This window comes from Simochromis diagramma, unplaced genomic scaffold (assembly GCF_900408965.1).
Source record: "Simochromis diagramma unplaced genomic scaffold, fSimDia1.1 OVJJ01000426.1, whole genome shotgun sequence".
NCBI classification, from domain to species: Eukaryota; Metazoa; Chordata; class Actinopteri; order Cichliformes; family Cichlidae; genus Simochromis; species Simochromis diagramma.
The window spans coordinates 1,204,948-1,223,219 of NW_024387170.1; positions in this window are offsets into that span (position 1 = coordinate 1,204,948).

Consider the following 18,272-nt stretch of genomic DNA (forward strand, 5'->3'; position numbering starts at 1 on the left):
CATTTCATGTTATTTTGCTTTAAAGGACCTAGACCTGTCCACTCATGGTCATTTGGAGGCTTTTAATTATTAATTTAATCATTTTTTTAATCCAGGGTGATATGGTTTTACAACATACACCTTCAATGACTTTAAAACACAAGAACTGGGAGCATAAGATTAATTATGTTTTGGATTTTATTTAATCCACACAGAGTCAGAATTGGACTTGCAGGGTCAAACATATACATACACTTCCACTAATATTTGCTTCGCGTAGCATCAACCAGCTTTGGGTATAGTTATGGCTCAATCTTTATTTTTGGTTTGTAATTGGTTGATTTCCTGGTATGAACGTCACTTTTAAGCATAGTCCACATATTCGGTTAAGATGAATGCTGGGGCTTTGGGAGGCTTTGTTGTTGTGATTATGGGCTATATAAATAAAACTGAATTTAATTGAATTCCTAATCATTTAATTAGTTTTATTCCCAGTAATTCTAACTCCCAGTTAAATAACAGAGTTGTTCCTCGCCAGCAGATGGAGTCTCCAAGAAGTCTCCATCAGTCAATCTGAACTGTCGTCCCATTAGAAGCTATAAACCCGGGGAACAGCTTCCCCTACCTGTGACAGAGGAGAAGGAAAGCTCCTGGCTCCTGACAATTGGGGTGTGGGCTGTGGGCTGTGGGGTGGCTGTAGCCAGGAGGTAGCGCAGGTCACCTACTGATTGAAAGGTTGGTGGTTCGATCCCTGGCTCAACCAATCTGCATGCCAAGTATTCTTGGGGAAGGTAATAAGCCAAAGTTGCTCTCCAATGCAAACATTATGTGTGAATGTAGTTAGAAAGCACAAAGTACAGCGAAAGTGCTTGTGTGAATGTGGCATGTTGTATAGAGTGCTTTGAGTAGAAAAGTGCTATATAAGAATCAGTCCATTTACCTCTCAGGTGGAGTGGGAGCCTAAGTTGGCGCTGGACGTTGAGAGATACTGACTAGTCTTAGCCAACACATGGCTCAGGCTCTGGAACCTGGAGTTGAGAAACTAGAAAAATCAAATTCCTCAAGTTATTTGAGATGAGTTCTGCCAGTCCACAGCAAACCATTGCAAAAGACAACCTTGGAGGGGCATGCTGACCAGACGTATGATCAAATAAATCTCATTCACATAGAATAAATAACCAGATCAGTCCTACTGATTTTCCGTTTGTTTTTCAGTTGCCTCTGTTTATTTGGATGTTTGCTGTCTGTCTGTCCTTTCAGACAGATCAATACTTCTTTCATACTGCCTGCCAGTCACTTAGCCAAACAAAGGAACACATGATATGTGTCAGTTTCTTTTACTATGGGCCAGATTTCTTTCTTTGAAGTAAAATGCCAGCTTTGATGGGTAATGAACAGTTATTTCCAATGAGTTGTAGGGAGGTACCAGTGCATCTACCACATTAAGGTTGATTTCTGCAATCCTTTTATAAGCTTACGGTAAAATCATAGCATCAAACTAGAGAGAAAAAGTCTGTGCTGGTATGTATTGTACAATCACATTTTGACAAACGTCTGACATGACAAACACTCTTCGCTGTTATGTTACTGATCAAGTTTCACTCTTTGAAGACTCCTTCAGTCACTCGGATGAGTGACGAAACGTTTCTCCCACTGAGAGCATCCACATGATCTGAATCAAATCCTTTGGGACCCCTTGGTACCCTTGCCCCCTCCAGGGGCAAGGGTACCTAGACCCGGTTCGTAGAGTACGCTTGGGGAGTGTGATCGTGTGTACAGCGTCTCTTCATGTTTGTCTCCACGTTGGTTGAGTGTGGAGTAAGTGCATATGAGAGCATGAGGGTGGGAATGGATGTTTGTGTCTGTGTGTGCCTGTATGTCTGTGTCTATATGTCAGGTTGGGTATCAGACGCCACCTCTCTGGGGACATCTCAGGCCCTCCAAGGTTTGGAGGCCTATCTCCACCCACCACCACTTCCCCTGCCAGTGGCGGACTCCCTCAGGAGTCGGTGCGTTGGTGGTTCTTTGTGTCTGGGGGTGGGCGTCCGGGTACACACCGGCTCACTCCTTGGCGGCCGCTTATCGGGGCCTGGAGCCTGGGGCTCGCTCGGGCCACTTCGGAGGTGGGGTGCCCCCGGCCTCTCGGCCTGGGGCTCGGTCACTCTGGCACAGCTGGCTGCCGGCGGAGCTCACGGGCGCGTCACTGCAACTCCCCCTGGCTTCTGCTCCGCGGCTGCTGAGTGAGCCCTCATCTGGGACTCTCCTCAGCTCTTACTGGGACAGTGGCGCGGCTGCCCCTCTGTTGGTCTTCCTTGGTCTCTTGTGTTCTGGGGGCCTCTGGATGTCTGGAGTTTTGATCTCCTCCATACCTGCTTCATACCCCGGAGGACGGGGCTGTGGCCCCCCCACACTCCCTAGCAGATCATTACATGAAGGAACCTTTGGAATGCAAGCATGCTGATCCACACAGGTGTGCACATGGGTATTCACAGACATGGACTACAGCTTTCTTGGCTGCTGCCTCAAAGCACATTGTGCGCTGTCTGTCTTGCGTGCTGCACAATATCGTTTATTATTTAGTATCTACTGATATCTACTGCTAGCTAGTTTATTGTGATGGTGCCGTTTTTTTTTTTATTATGTTGCTCTTTGTTGTTTGCTTTCTCTTCTGTTTTTTTTCTCCATACAGGTGACCCAGGTGTTTTGTTTTTTTTGTTGTTGTTTTTTTTTTTTTTTTTCTTTCTTCCCCCCCTTTCTCACCGTCTCTTCTCCCCTTTGGTTTTCTTTCTCTCCCTCTCTTTCTTTCATTCTTTCTCCCTGTCCTATCCCCCAGTCATGTCTGTCCCGTTTGTAGCAACTGAAAATAAAATAAATTCATAATTATAATAAAGGTCAATCAAATGGACCAATATGGCAAGGACATGATGATCCACTTGGTAAAATAAACCCGCTTGGCATCTTTCTTGGCCTTAAGACAACAATTCTGATGGCTATAGATCCAAATGGAACACAAAAAAAAAAAAAAATCCTTTGGGACTGACTGACCTGGTTGATTGAGCAGGCATCAAGACATGAAATCAGCCTTTATTGTTGGCCCCAAACTCCAGGGTTCATGACACATTACACAGAAAACTGAAAATGATTATTCTGCAGAAGAACGTCCACCACCAGTGTTATATGATTAGTATTACTGTGGAAGATGTTTGGGGCTCAGCTCAAACATTTCATGTTGTTTGATCAACATTATATTCTATAAAAGCATGAACTGTAATGCTATTAATAACAACATTTAAGAAAAACAAGCCCCCATGACCATCAGGAGGTTGAACTTTCAACATTTGGTCAACCAGATGCTTTTTCTGAGATGCTAATCTGAAAATGCTAGCTGACCCGTTTTATTCATCTGGATTTTACATCTCCTCTCCATCATCAAGGCTGTCTTTGTTCACATACTAAAGCATTCATTTAAAAAAGGAGAAAAAAAACAGAGAGTGTAGTTGGCTCTCGAATTGAAAATGAAGCCACAGATAAAACAGATGGAAAGTTCAGGAAAGAAAAGGACAGAATCTGATAGTGATGTGGAAGAAGAGGATGAAGGACTGAAGATAGTCGGACCAGTTCAACCTGTAAATCTTCTGTTAAACATCTTCTGAAGGTCACAAAGAAGATGTTTAAAAATAAAAATGTGAAAGTAGAGGATTATTTTCCACATAAGAAACTGTTTCTGTTGTGTGTGAGACCTCAGCTGAGCAATAAAGGAAAGGGAGCTTATACTGACAAAGAAGTCTGCAGACTGAGAAAAATAGTTGCAAAACTTAAGCAGGAATTTAATAGTGATGAAAAGTATGAAGGTTTCTAATGTTTTGTGTTTCCTGTTGTTTTTATCCTTGCATCTCTGGGCAACTTCAGAGTATCTACTTTAAATCTGAATTGAGCCATAGATGTGTGGAAAAGCATATACGTCTACATGTGTTAATGGTGCAAGAAACACACAGTGACTGTTTAAATGAGACTGGAGGAGAGAATGGGTGGGAGACGTGATTTTGAGTATTTAAACAGAGCTTGTGGTGGACTGGCGCTCCTTTTTTCAAAAGGCTTTCCTGCGAATTTCAGGAGGTGATGAAGGGTGAATTAATGGTGGTGAAGGCAACATATGAGTGTTTTGGTGATTGTGTATGCTCCGAATACACAAGCTTGAAGATGTGTTAAGCAAGTGCAACCCAGAAGTGTTTCTTTTTTTTGGCTGGAGATTTTAGCTGTACAGGAAATAATGAGTTAGACAGGAATCCTTTAGAACGTCATGTGTCCTCACAAACAGTTCTAAAGAAACACAGTCTTTAGTTGATGTATTGAAGGAAAAAGCACAATCATGAAGGACAATATAAATGGGCCAGGAGCAGAGATGATGTTTTGTCTGCAGCTAGATTACACAGAATATATTGTTTCAGACATAATTTTGGAATTTTTAAAGAGTGTAACATACATCCTCTTTTTTCCCCCCGATCGTGCTCTTGCTTCTTGTAATGCTGTTACTGCCAATCTTAAACATAAGTCTACTTACTGGCATTTTAACACTGCTTTGTTATTATATACACATTTTAAGACAGATTTCGGTTTTTCTGGAGCGTGTATAAATCTAGGAAAGATGATTTCATGTCTTTAAGGCAGTGGTGGGATTGTGGCAAAAGTAAAATCAAAGAGTTTTGTCAGCAGTACACTGTCTTTGTCTCATTGGTCTTAGCCAAATTTATGAGAGATCTGGAGAAAGAAATAGGCTCCCTACTGGCTAACGCTGCCCTTCTGGCCCACCCATCCCAGTCAGCACAGATCGCGTTGACCACTGATGCCTCGCTGACCACTGATGCCTTGGTGGGCGCCATGCTGGGACATAGGGGCATGCTCTGGTGTCTGCCAACCGCTGGCCTTTTTCAGCCATACATTGCGGGACAACAAACATAAATACAGTGTTTTTGACAGGGAGTTACTGGCTCTCCACCAGGCAACACGGCATTTTCATTTCTTTCTTGAAGGTCGGCAATTTACTACATATGTTGACCACAAACCTTTGACGTTTGCCCTGTCCAAAGTTTCTGACCCTTTGAGTGCATGCCAGCAGCGCCATTTGGCGGCTATTTCTGACTTCACGACGGACATCCAACCATGGCTGACTATTTGTCCCGCGCACTGGTTTCACCTGTTTATGTCAGCACAGACCATTCTGCTATGGCTGCTGACCAGCGTGGTGAATCGGACATCCTTCACTTAAGTCTGCACTGATGGGCCTCATGCTGGAGGACAGACTGGTGTAGGATGGCGGTCCTCCCCTGGTCTATGACGTTTCCACTGACCGCCCACCCCCGTGGTTCCTGTTTCATGGCATCGTTGCGTTTTTGACTCTGTGCACACATGATCACATCCCAGAGCGTTCTCACTCCCGAGGCGTAACATGTCGACGTTTTGTCAAGTCCCGCGGCGTTCCTGAGGAACGCGAAAGGAGACCTTCGGCGTTCTTATGGTACGCGGCGGGTTATGGCTGGAATCCAGTGCAATGACGCTCCCGCGGTAGTAGACGTTCCAGCCCTGTATTCCAACCCTAAACCTAACCTTATCCCTAGCCCTGACCATAACCTTATTCCTGACCTTAACCAGGACTTTAATGATGTTAAATAGCGTGTTTCTAAGTGATTTGAAGAAAAAGAGCGAACATGTGTAGGTTCAGTCCAGACGGTTCTCATATTTCCTCTTTTTCCGAGGTCGTCATTTAGGAACGTGGTGGGTAGCCGAAAACGTAATATGGTGACGATTTGTCACCTAGCGTAAAATGTTACGCTTTGGGAGTGAGAACGGGTTGCACATCCAAGGGTCTGGGCCTCTGTTAAACTGCTCAACTCCAAACTTGTTTGGCCGGGCCTTTGCAAATCTGTTAGAAAATGGGCGGTGGCACCATGACACCATGGTTCCGTGACACCATGCAAAGGTCCATGAGCACACTAAGGCACCTCTTCAGCCGTTTCTCATCAATGGCAAACGTTTGATCACGTGCACGTTGATCTGGTTGGCCCCCTACCACAGTCACAAGGTTTCACACACCTTGTGACTGTGGTTGATCGCACCACCCAGTGGCTAGAGGTGGTCCCCCTGGCATCCACGACCGCGGTGGTGGTGACCAAGGCATTTTTGTCGACTAGGTTTCACATTTTGGCCCCCCTGCTGACATTATGTCCGACAGGGGCCCCAGTTTGTTTCGGAGCCTTGCACCACTGCATACCACCCGCAGGCTAACGGGATGTGCAAGAGTTTCACAGGTCGCTTAAGGCTGCGCTCTACACTTCTTTAACTGATGGCGGCTGGGTTGACTGCCTCCCATGGGTTTTGCTGGGGCTAAGGGGGAACTTGGTGCCTCTCCAGCCGAAGTGGTCCTCGGTCAGCCTTTCCGTGTCTCTGTGGAATTCTTGCCCAGGAGCCCCTCACCGTGCTCCCGTTCACTGGTGTTGTCTCCTCACCCTCAAGTGGACTCATTTTGTGTTCCGGGTCCGGTGCACCAGTGCCTGCCTGACACCTTTGTCCTGAAGAATTTAGAGACTTTTAAGTTTGTTTTTGTCCGGCACGATGCACATAGGACACCACTGCGTCCACTGTATGACGGCCCATTTCGGGTCCTTGGATCGGGCCAGAAACACTTTGTTTTGGACTTCAGCGGTTGTAGGGAGACTGCATGTGGACAGACTTAAACCGGCCCATGTTCTTGTGGACAATCAAGTAGCACCGGCCCAGGTCCCCCGCCGCGGCCGGCCTCCTTCCACAGGATTAATGGACTCTGGTTTTCCCTCTAGCAGCACCTCTCAACTGCCGGAGCTCGGGTTTTCTTTAGTCTTTCCTGGCTGCCCACGGCGGTCTCATCCTCCCAGGTTCACCCCTTCTGGCTGTTTGCTTAAGCCCACGCCAAAACAACAGGGAAACACTCTCTCTAGAATCTAAACAAACCCCCACTCTCTCTATTCGCCAACTCACGCCCCTTTTTCCCAGACACACCAACAACACTCTCTGTAACTCCCATCCCCCCACAACTTTTTTCTTTTCACTAGAAAAAAGAAAAGACAGAGCAAGTTAATACTAGGGCTGGGAAATATGAGGAACATCTAATATCACTATATTTTTTGGCTATATCACGATACAATATATATATTGCGATATGTCATTGCCACAGGTACCAGGGGGCAAAACTGCAGTTTAGGCCTCAGTGAAGTCAAGTTTTTTTTATGTAAAAATGTGTGTGGTATCCACAGAAACCTCAGAATCTCAGCCAAAGCTCATATAAGTAATTTCTTCAGCCACCAAAGACAGCAAAAACAACAAGCAACTAAGTGTCAAATGAGTATATTCAATATATCCAAAGATACTGAATCCCAAGTTGCCCTCCAGGGTTTTCACTGGTGAATGAATGCATGTGATGTTAGACAAAAAGGAGGAAAACGAGCTTGCATTATTTGTCACAGTCCTAGGTCATGAACCCAGGGTTTAGTGTTCTCTGTGCCTCCCTTATGTTTGGTCTCTGTGTTTCTTAGTTGCTCGGTCTCCCCTGTCAGCTGTATCCCCTAGTCAAGTTCGCATCTCAGTGTTACATTTCCTGTTTTACTTTGAAGGTCTGTGTCCTGGGTGAATATATTGAGTTTTGCTTCCCTTTGGTCTCGTTCTGTCTGATTTCTCCCAGCTGTGCTTTTCTTCTGTCTCATTCCCCTCAGTACTCCCCAGTGTATTTAAGCCCTGTGTTTCTCTGTGTCAGTGTCGCATCCTCCCTCATGCTGTGTATTTCCTTGTGTGCCTCTTAGTGAAGTTTAGTTTATATTTTTCAGTTTAGTTTAGTCCTGTATCATTTCTGTGTGTCAGCAATAAAGCTGCGTTTTGGGTCCTCTTCCTGCCTGCACACAGCCGAATCATGACATTGTTTGCTGTGAACTGGTGAATAAGGCATTTTGTATAAAGCAGTTTTTGCTCTAATAAAGTAGAAAAGCACTTTAATAAGAACCAGTCCATTTACCATTAAGAACGGGAAACTGGGGAATTCTTTTTGCCTTTTTTAAAATTATATTTCATTTTTTATTTTCATTATTGTTTATTTTTAACATCCTTTTTCAGCTCTGGGGAGAATACACTGTATTGAACACCTGTGCAATGACAAATAAGGCATTCTAATCTATTCTAACTCTCAGCATTTATAACATGTTCACCGTTGTCTGACAGAAACCAAGTCAGCAGGATGAATCGAAAGCAAATACCACTTCAAAAATATTTGAAAGGTTTCTTTTTGCTTGGTTGAAGCAGGTGTTGAAGCAGATTTTCAATGCCCCTCTTCTTCTCTATTTTTCTTTCTCTCTCCATCTGTTCACTCTCTTTCAAACTTCTGTTTCCTTTTACAATCCATCCTGATTGTTATAACTTAAAAATTTTAAAAATTAAATAAAAATCGAATAAACTATGACAATCAAGTGGACAAACGCTGTAATGATCCACTTGGAAAAATAAATCTGTTGATCATTTTTCTTGGCCTTCAGATAATAGTTATGATTGCTGCAGTGCCAGACAGGACAACCAAAAAAAGAAAAGATTTGAAAGGTAACTCATATTTTTTAGAATGAAGCCTATTTAGCATGTGACTAAAAGACAACAAAACCCTAACCCTACCTCTAAGTGTTTCACCAGTGAGTGGATGCAAAGGGGTTAAATGACATTGATAAGAATGATTGACAAGGTCACAAAATAGCCAAACAAGCAAACATGTGAATGAACTCCAACTCAGTCTTTCGTAACATTATATAAGATTACGCCACTTGCCCAGACTTACACATTGTTACATATTTGCCCAGTTGAGGCTTGAAATCCTGTTTCTGGTAATAGAGTTCAGCACACTGTGCCACATCTATTGATCTCTTCTCCTCCACGCACATTCTCTATGTGTGCGCAAGACTTCATAGTTTCCATCTGGGCAGTGGAAAAAAGAGAAACATACATAACACACTGATTCAGTATGAAATAAAGTGACCTGACCAATTTTTCTTTTTTAAATATACACTGGTTTGTTAGTATACGCTGTTTGTAATTAACCTTTTTAATTAGCCTTATTTCACATGAGATTAAACGTAAAACGGTTGAACTGGTTGAACCTTACCTTAATTTTAGTGGAGCCCACCAATAAAGCCTGTAAATATACCACTGGGTTCACATAACACATGTTGCTCTTTATTCAACATTGCATAACCACACTGTCTAAACAAATCCTGCATATTTCTCCTCCCAATAGCAAAGACCAGTCAGTTGTACCTGACTCGGGAATGTAGAAGTGACACTGAATAGCAATGACCTTCTTCTTTGGAAGTTTTAATCCGATAACTTTGGTCTTCATGTGAAACTTCATGGTCCTCATTTAATAATTAATACTACCTTTAAACAATTAGGACTTTTTTGGGGGGAGACATTGTTTGCCACAACTCACACACATTCAGTATATCTGTCTGACTTGTAGCCGAGTATATTAAAATGCTAACCCAGTTCTGTCCGTCTGTAAATTCCATTTAAAGGGGTAGAAGTGAACCTAATCCTACACATGATGTTGAGGGGTTAAACAAACAGAGTGAGATGTTGTGGTTGGTTGCTCTTGTCTGGCTTTAAATATATTTTTGGAAGACAGTCAAACATTAACTAATAACAGCTGAGTAAACTTTGTTTTTTTGGATTCTACTCATGCAGCATTGCCTTTATGTTTCTCAGTATTATGACTAACACTAAGGCCCAGTGCTTAATATGGGGATGAGTGTATTTTTCACATTATTATCGTACCTGGTGGGGTATTCTGAAAAAACAACATTTTGCATACAACGGTCGACATTTTGGTGAGTACTTGATATACCAGCACAGTCAGTCAATGTCTGTTTTTACCCTAATAGTGGCCTATGACCTGTTTACTGAGTAAACATCTGGCTTTGATATGGAGGTTTGTGCTCTAGAACATTCTAGTTAATGCATTCACAGAATACTGGGAACTTGAGCCATACAAGGAATGGGAAGTTGACACAACAATAATTTTCATCTTGATGGTCAAAAGGGATGTAATGATTGGAATCTGTGCCTTTCAAATCTGGTGGTTGAAAAACATGCTTATACCAAGTACTGATCCAAGCTGTGTTCCTCACTGGAAGTAAAAGACTGAAGTCATTTGTTTTAGGCAGCACCAGGTTCAAATTAAAAATGAAGTTTTGAGCACATCTGGATTTCTAATATGCTATTACAAACTGAGCAAGAATTGCTCTATTCACTATTTAAAAAATAAAAACAATGGGACCATACACAAAATTAAACATTAAAGAGGCCAATAAGTATTATACCAAAGATAACTCGAGTGAGTGTACAGGAGCAAGAGACAGAGAAGCATCTGAGCCTTTGAGTTGTATTAAGTGGATTTGAAGTGTGTGTACTAATGTGCTTATAGAAGAAATGTTAACCACACAGCTGCTCAGCTAAGTTACACATTACAGACTACAAATTTAAGCTGACATTTACCACAGTCAGCTGACGCCAGAACTCCTGTGAGTCTGAATCCAGCAGTGGGTGATATCATTCGTCCAACAAGTTAGTGTCGATAGTAGAACAGTGCATTGACTAGTAAGGTTAATTTGTTCCTGAGAGATACAACAATGTATCTTGGAGGTCCATATTATATTGTGCCTTTAAATGGTAACTAGACTGGTTCTTATATAGCACCTTTCTACTCTGAGCATCCAAAGCACTTTACACAACTTGCTCCATTACTTTTTTTTAATAGTTTTTTCTTCGCTCTGTGTGCTTTCTAACATTCACGCACATTAATACTTGGGATACATGGTGGACACACGGAGCAGCTTCTCTCTGTCCCGACAAAACAGTGTTCCCGTCTTTGTTATGCGCTTTTTCTTGTTCTTTTTCACAAAAACACTCATACAGTTGTGAGCTCCTGCTCAAAATCAACAAAAGCAAATCCACCAACTTTTCATACGTGGACGAGCTACAAATTACACTAAGGAACTGCGAACTGCTTCAGAGACATTTACCACAGTGGAAATGTCTCAGGCGGTGCAAGAGGAAACAGAAGAGGGGTAAATGTGGAGGCATCCAGAGTAGGCTAGTGGCTAATCCACACAAACCTTCTATTCCCACCATCCTACTCTCCAACATGCGCTCCCTGGACAACAATCTGGATCATGTATGGTTACTTTGATCCACTTTGAAGTCAGCGAGGGAGTATTATGTCTTCGTGTTTGTAGAAACATGGCTTAATAATAGCATTCCTGACAGCGCCATTCGAGCAGACAGAGCTCTCACTGAAGGGTGTAGGACTTGCAGATGCCTGGTGTCATGATGCTGTTGTGGCTTGCAAACACTGTTCACCTCTGCTGGAGCTTATGATCGAGTGCAGACCGTTCTACCTACCGAGGGAATTTTCAGCTTTACTGCTTGTTGCTCCAATAACAACAACAGGAGTGAGGCACTGAATGAACTGTATCAGCATGTCAGTGAGCAGCAGACAGCCCACTTAGATGCTTTTCTCGTGCTGATGGGTGATTTCGATCATGCAGACCCAAAGACTGTGCTTCCCAAACTGCACAAACACATTATGAGGTGAGCCTAAGAACAGCATGGGCAAAGCTGTCACGTGGCATCAAAGAGGCAAAAAGGCAATACTCCAGGAGGATTTCGCAAAGCTTTAGCGACAGCAGAGATACTCGGAGGGTGTAGTAAGGAATACAAACCATCACAGACTACAAGCCCACACTGCAGACCACCATCAGTCCCATCTCTCTACCAGATAAGCTAAACAAATTCTTAGCTACCTTTTAGGCACAGAACTACACCCCCACACAGAAGACTCCACCTTCATCTCTTCCCTCCAACCTGGATCCATTTCAGTTCGCATACTGGTCCAACTGCTTAACCAATGATGCAATTTCAACTGCCCTTCACTCAGCCCTCACACATCTGGACACTACAGACTCATACGTCACCATTCCCCAGCAACTCATCCATCCAACAGCTTTTTCAGTTTGCTGCCATCGGGAAGGAGACTGAAGAGCCTCCAGGCTAGAACCAGCAGACTGAGAGACAGCTTCATCCACCAGGCTGCCAGGATGCTGAATTCTCATCCTGCTCTGTCCCGCTCGACTCTCACACACACAAACTCAACCAGGGTTGTACTAACGAACAAACTCAACGATCCAGTGTCGACTGAAGCTTAGCCGCACAGTTAAGTAGGGAGGCTTTTGGCGATGACAATCAGCTTACAAAAGCAAAACAAAACTGAACATGCTGGGACATGGGACCATGACAGACATCTTGCCCAAGTATACTTTAACATGCAGAACGGAGTAGCCAGGAAGCAAACCACTGACCTTCCAATTGGTATATGACTCACTCTAGCAAGTGAGACTCTTATGACACATGTTATGCCTGCAGATGAGAGAATATATTCTCTTTCAAAATTTCTTGAATGCCTCATTGCCAGCCCACCCAACCAGGAAACACCAGGTGTCAACCTTGACATAGAGTAGCTTGTATAAAAGGTTCATGCTAAGGATGGTATAAAGTTCTGAAAAAGAGGAAAATTCAAGGGCCAGTTGAGAGATATAATCCCTCCAGCGTGTACTGGGTCTGCCCCGGGGCCTCCTCCTGGTGGGACATGCCCGGAACACCTTGCCTAGGAGGTGCCCAGGAGGCATCCTTATCAGATGCCCGAACTACCTAAACTGGCCTCTTTCAATGCAGAGGAGCAGCGGCTTTACTCTGAGCCCCTCAGAGTACCTGAACTTCGCATCCTATCTCTAAGGGAGAGGCCAGCCACCCTTCGGAGGAAGCTAATTTCCTCCGAAGGGTGGAAATTAGGATGGAAATTTCTGCCACTTGTATCCGTGATCTCGTTCTTTCAGTCACTACCCACAGCTCGTGACCATAGGTGAGGGTAAGGACATAGATCGCTCTGTAAATAGAGAGCTTCGCCTTTACACTCAGCTCTCTCTTCACCACGATAGACCGGTACAGCATCCACATCACTGCAGCCACAGCACCAATCCGTCTGTCGATCTCCCACTCCCTTCTCACTTGAACATGACCCAGAGGTACTTAAACACCTCCACTTGGGCCAGGAACTCGTCCCTGACCCAGAGTGGGCACTCCACACTTTTTCAGCTGAGAACCATGGCCTCAGATTTGGAGGTGCTGATTTTCATTCCCACTGCTTCACACTCAACTGTAAGCCATTCCAGTGAGGCTGGAGGCCATTGCCTGATGAAGCCAACACAACCACATCATCTGTGAAAAGCATAGATAAGATTCTGAGACTACCCAAGTGGAAGCCTTCCACCGCTTGGCCACGCCTAGAACGAAACCAGGAAACTGCATTGTTCCTCCTGTATCCAAAGTTCAACTATCGGACGGACTCTCCTTTCCAGCACCCTGGCATAGACTTTCCCAGGGAGGCTGAGGAGTGTGATTCCCCTGTACTTGGAACACACACTCCAGTCCCCCTTCTTAAAGATAGGAACCACTACCCCGGTCTGCCAATTCAGAGGTATCGCCCCTGATCTCCATGCAACATTGTAGTGGCGTGTCAACCAAGACAGCCCTATAACACAGAGAGCCTTCAGGAACTCAGGGCGAACTTCATCCACCTTAGGGCCTTAGGCCCCTGCCACCAAGGAGTTGTTGAACTGCCTCAGTGGCCTCACCCCTGGAGATAGATGAGTTCTCCCCCCATCCCCTGACGCTGCTTGCTCCATGGAGGACATACCAGTGCAATTAAGGTCTTTAAACTATTCCTTTCACTGCCAACAATGTCGGGTGTATCTCTTTGAGGCAGTCCGAAAGTCTTTTTCCATGGCCTCTCTGAACTCCTGCCACACCTGAGTTTTTGATTCAACCCCAGCTGTGCTCCGCTTGGCCGGTTGGTACCTATTGGCTGCCTCCAAAGTCCCATAGGCTAACCAAGCTCAATAGGATGCCTTCAGCCTGATGGCTCCCTTCACCTCTGGTGTCCACCATTTGGTTCAGGGGTGACCACCACCTCAGGCACCAACCACCTTGTGCTACGTCTGTCCAGCATCCTCCCCCGCCACCACGTCAGGTGGCAGGGGAGGATGGTGATGGACTGTGCTGTCAGCTGAGGTGGTAATCAGTTGACAGCTCAGCCCCCCTCTTCACCCGAGTGTTCAGAACATATGGCTGCAGATGTGATGATACGATTACACACACTGGTGCCACCCGAACTTATGGATACCCTTATGTTCGAACATGGTGTTTGTTATGGAAAAACTGTGGTTTGCATAGAAGTCCAGTAAGAGAAGAGGTTTAGATCTGCCAGGCCATTCCTCCCAGTCACGCCCCTGCAAGTCTCACTGTCATTACCCATATGACCATTGAAATCTCCCAGTAGGAAAACAGAGTCCCCAGGTTGAGCAACCTCAAGCACCCCACCCAGGGACTCCAAGAAGGCTGGGTACTGTGAACTGTCATTCGGCGCATAAGCGCAGATGACAGTCAGAGCCCATTCCACGACCCGAGCAGGGAAAAGACGCTCTTGCCTACCGGGTGAAACCCCAACGTACAGACAGCAAGCTGAGGAGATACTAAGATACCCACCCCGGTCCGCTGCCTCTCACCAAGGCCAACTCTCCAGGAGACTGGTTCCAGTGTCCAACCCATGCGTTGAGGTGAGGTGAGACTATATTTAGCTGGTATCTCTCAACCTCAGGCAGGGTGAACTATTCCCTCGATCTTCTGCTCATAGGGGGTTTTTGAATCGCTTTTTGTCTGGTCTCTCACCCATGACCAAAAGACCCCGGACACACAAACCCCTCCACCACGTTAAGGTAGCAATTCAAATTTGTTTTTACATTCCAGAAAAAAACTAATTTCTCATTTGATTCTGTCTTGCCACTTCCTGTCATTGCAACCCTGTTCTCCACCACCTAAGAATGTCTGTCTTACTACCACTACGTGAGAAGCTTCCATGTTAAATATAGTGGTGTGAAAAAGTGTTTGCCCCCTTTTTGATTTCCCCCTTTTTTGTATGTTTATCGCACTAAATGTTTTGGATAAAACCAATTTAAATATTAGACAAAGATAACACGAGTAAACACAAAATGCAGTTTCTAAATGAAGGTATTTATTATTAAGGGGGGGAAAAAATCCAAACCTGCATGTGAAGTAGTGACATGCTGGCTCCTTTTGCTGTGCTTCTGGTCTCCCTTGATACTCACCTTGTGTTTCTTCTTGCATTCTTGTATTGCTCTTGCAGTTTTTCACTTGAAAACCTCACTTAGAACTTGTCTGTTTGGAACGTCACTTACATGTAGCCTTTGGATGCCTCCTTTAACTCAGCTACCTGCTGCAGCAAGAACATTCACTTGCCTGTTCATAACCTGCCTACCCACTCTCCACCTGTCAGCTGTCTGGAACTCTCTTGCTGACTGTGTACTTTCTCCATGCTCAGCTGACCTCTCATTAAGTAAGACAAAATCAGGTTAATCTACAACTAAACACTACAATACCTACCTGTTGGATGTTTTTTCCTTATTTTTGCTATGTTTTTGCACATTTTCTATACTTTTAACACACTTACTTCAGATTATCAAAATTATTTTTAATATTAGACAAGAAATAAATAAATTAGCTGTTTTCGAGCATGATTGCATTATTAAGGGAAAATAGCTATCCAAACCTACCTGGCTCAATGTATGAAAGTAATTGCCCCCTAAAAATAGCAAGTTGTTGCGCACCCTTTGGTAACGAATGCCGAGAATGCCAACGAAGCATTGGTAATAACTGGCAATGATTTTTGTTTTTTTACATGGCTGTGGAGAAAATTTGGCCCACTCTTATTGTTTTGTCTTTTTGGTTAATTTGACCACATTCAAGGATTTTTGACTATTAACTGTCATGACACCAAGTTTGCGATGACTCACTGGCAGGACGCAGACCAATCAGAGTTTACAGAGTTTATTAAACAAGTTTGGAATCAAGGTAGAAAACAAATGAGTAGATTGAATGGAGGCTAGCGAGCAGGGCTGAGGCAGGCTGGATCACAGGGACTCACTACACACACACAGTAGCTTGGAAGGCCTCCTTTACGCTAAGCAGCCTGCACAGAAGCACAAAGAAATAATCCAGGAAAGACCAAACATGAAATTGACAGCAAAGCTACTGAACCTGAGATGTTTCCACAGGTGAAGCAATGACCTGGTGGCAACTGAGGAAAACCTTCAGCCTTAAGCAGACTAAAGAATTCATAGATTACACATGAGCAAGGTGAGTAAATCGGCCTAATAAGTAAATCAATCCTGCCTCATCAGGAGAGTGGAGGACCACAATGAAGGAGCCGCCTTCTGAAAACAAGCCATTAAGAAACCAAAACACACTCATACGGACAGAGAGTGAGAGAAAAGCTAGAAAAAGGGCAAGCCAACACGGGAGGACTAGAGGACCGTGACATGAACAGTATGTTTAAGGTCCTCCCAAAGCATCTCAAACCAATTTTAATCTGGACTTTAACTAGACTGCTCCATAAACTCAATCTGTTTTAAGGGAGTCCAGAGCTAGACTTGCTGATGTATTTTGGATCATTATCCGTGTGTTCAGGGTCGCCCAGGTCCTGAAGCAGCAAGTTAGCCCAAGGCCATCACCCTAGCACTACCATGGCTAACTGTATGTATGATGTTCTTATGAAATGTGTTAGTTTTATGCCAAATGTAAGTTCAACTTTTTCTCATCAGTAGTTTTGGTAGGCCAGCCACTCCTGGGAAATTACTGTTCCAAGTTTTCTCTTTTTGCACTTTTCATGCAAATAAAGCCAAATGGTACCGCTAACGGTGTGTTCACACCGAACGCGATGGGCGCGAGAAAAAAGCCCCAAACGCCCCTAACTTGATGCGTGCACATTCGCACCTCTACGCGTGTCCAAGAAAAATCCATCGCGCCCCAAAATATCATATTTTAACGCGCGTGAACCGGAAATGTGGGAGGGATGTGGGAGGAAGTTTTGCCAGACCGGTATCTTTGCAAGATGGCAGGTGTCGAGCTAGCGCTTGAAGAAAGAGTCTCCCTTCTCTATTTACTGTGGAGAGCAGAGTAGCGGCGTAAAGGACATCCTCGCCGTACCTGGGTCCATCAGGTCCTCCAGAGGTGTGAGCAGTTTGGTGAGTTTCACCACTTGCTCCAGGAGCTGCGCCTGGATGACGGCCGATTCCAGCGCTATCACCGTCATTCACTCGGCCAGTTTGAGGACCTGCTGTCCCGCGTCGGTCCCAGAATCGCCCGCCTAGACACCAATTACAGGCGCTCAATCCCACCTGCAGAGCGCCTGTCCGTCTGCCTGAGGTTAGTAAAAGTGTTTAATACGGTAGTCCTTTATTGATACCTGTGCTAATGTATGCTAAACCATCCATTTATACACTGCTAACATGGATGTGCTATGCTAACAGTTAATGCTGTCGGTGTTTACTGATAGCAAACCGTGGTACAGAGACAACTATTTATAATATTTCTAGTGATACTCAGAAGGTCTCATCAAGCCCCGATTTAATTCGATTTATGCTGTTATCAGTGTTTGCAATGATAGCATGGCTGTGGTGTCCTATCAATGTATGCGCTCGGTGTTTGCTGATATCAAACTGTAGCATTAGGACCACTGAGTTAACCTTTGTAGTGATACTCACTCCTTTTTATTTAGACCTGGTTTGATTCTGGGATAGTTGAATATTTGTATATAATCCCTGCAGCTGTCAGACTCTATAACTGGGGTCACCAGCCTTTATTAAAACAGAGTTAGATAAAACTGTGAACAGTTTGGTTCATCTTTAGTTACATGGTTCTATCTTGATAAGCTATGTCTTATCACAGATTAATTTTTCAAAAATATTAATGATTTAAGCAAGGAAAGGGCTACATGTCAACATACAACTCTTTATTTCTATTAATGTCTCACTTCATTCCTACCTGATTGACATGTTTAGGAATTATGAGTGATTGGCACACTGTAGTTGTGAAAGTTGCTACCAATCAAATTATGATATGTTAAAGTTAAAATAAAACACAACTGTTTTAGATATTATCTAATATACATTTTGTAATTATCCTTATAATTACAAAATGTTTTATGTAAGATTCATGTTTTGTGATTTAAATCTGACATCACCAAAGTATTTTGGAATTTGAATAATGTATTTTGTAACTGCAGTACACATAATACTGATTTTGAACAATTTTGTCCAGGTTCC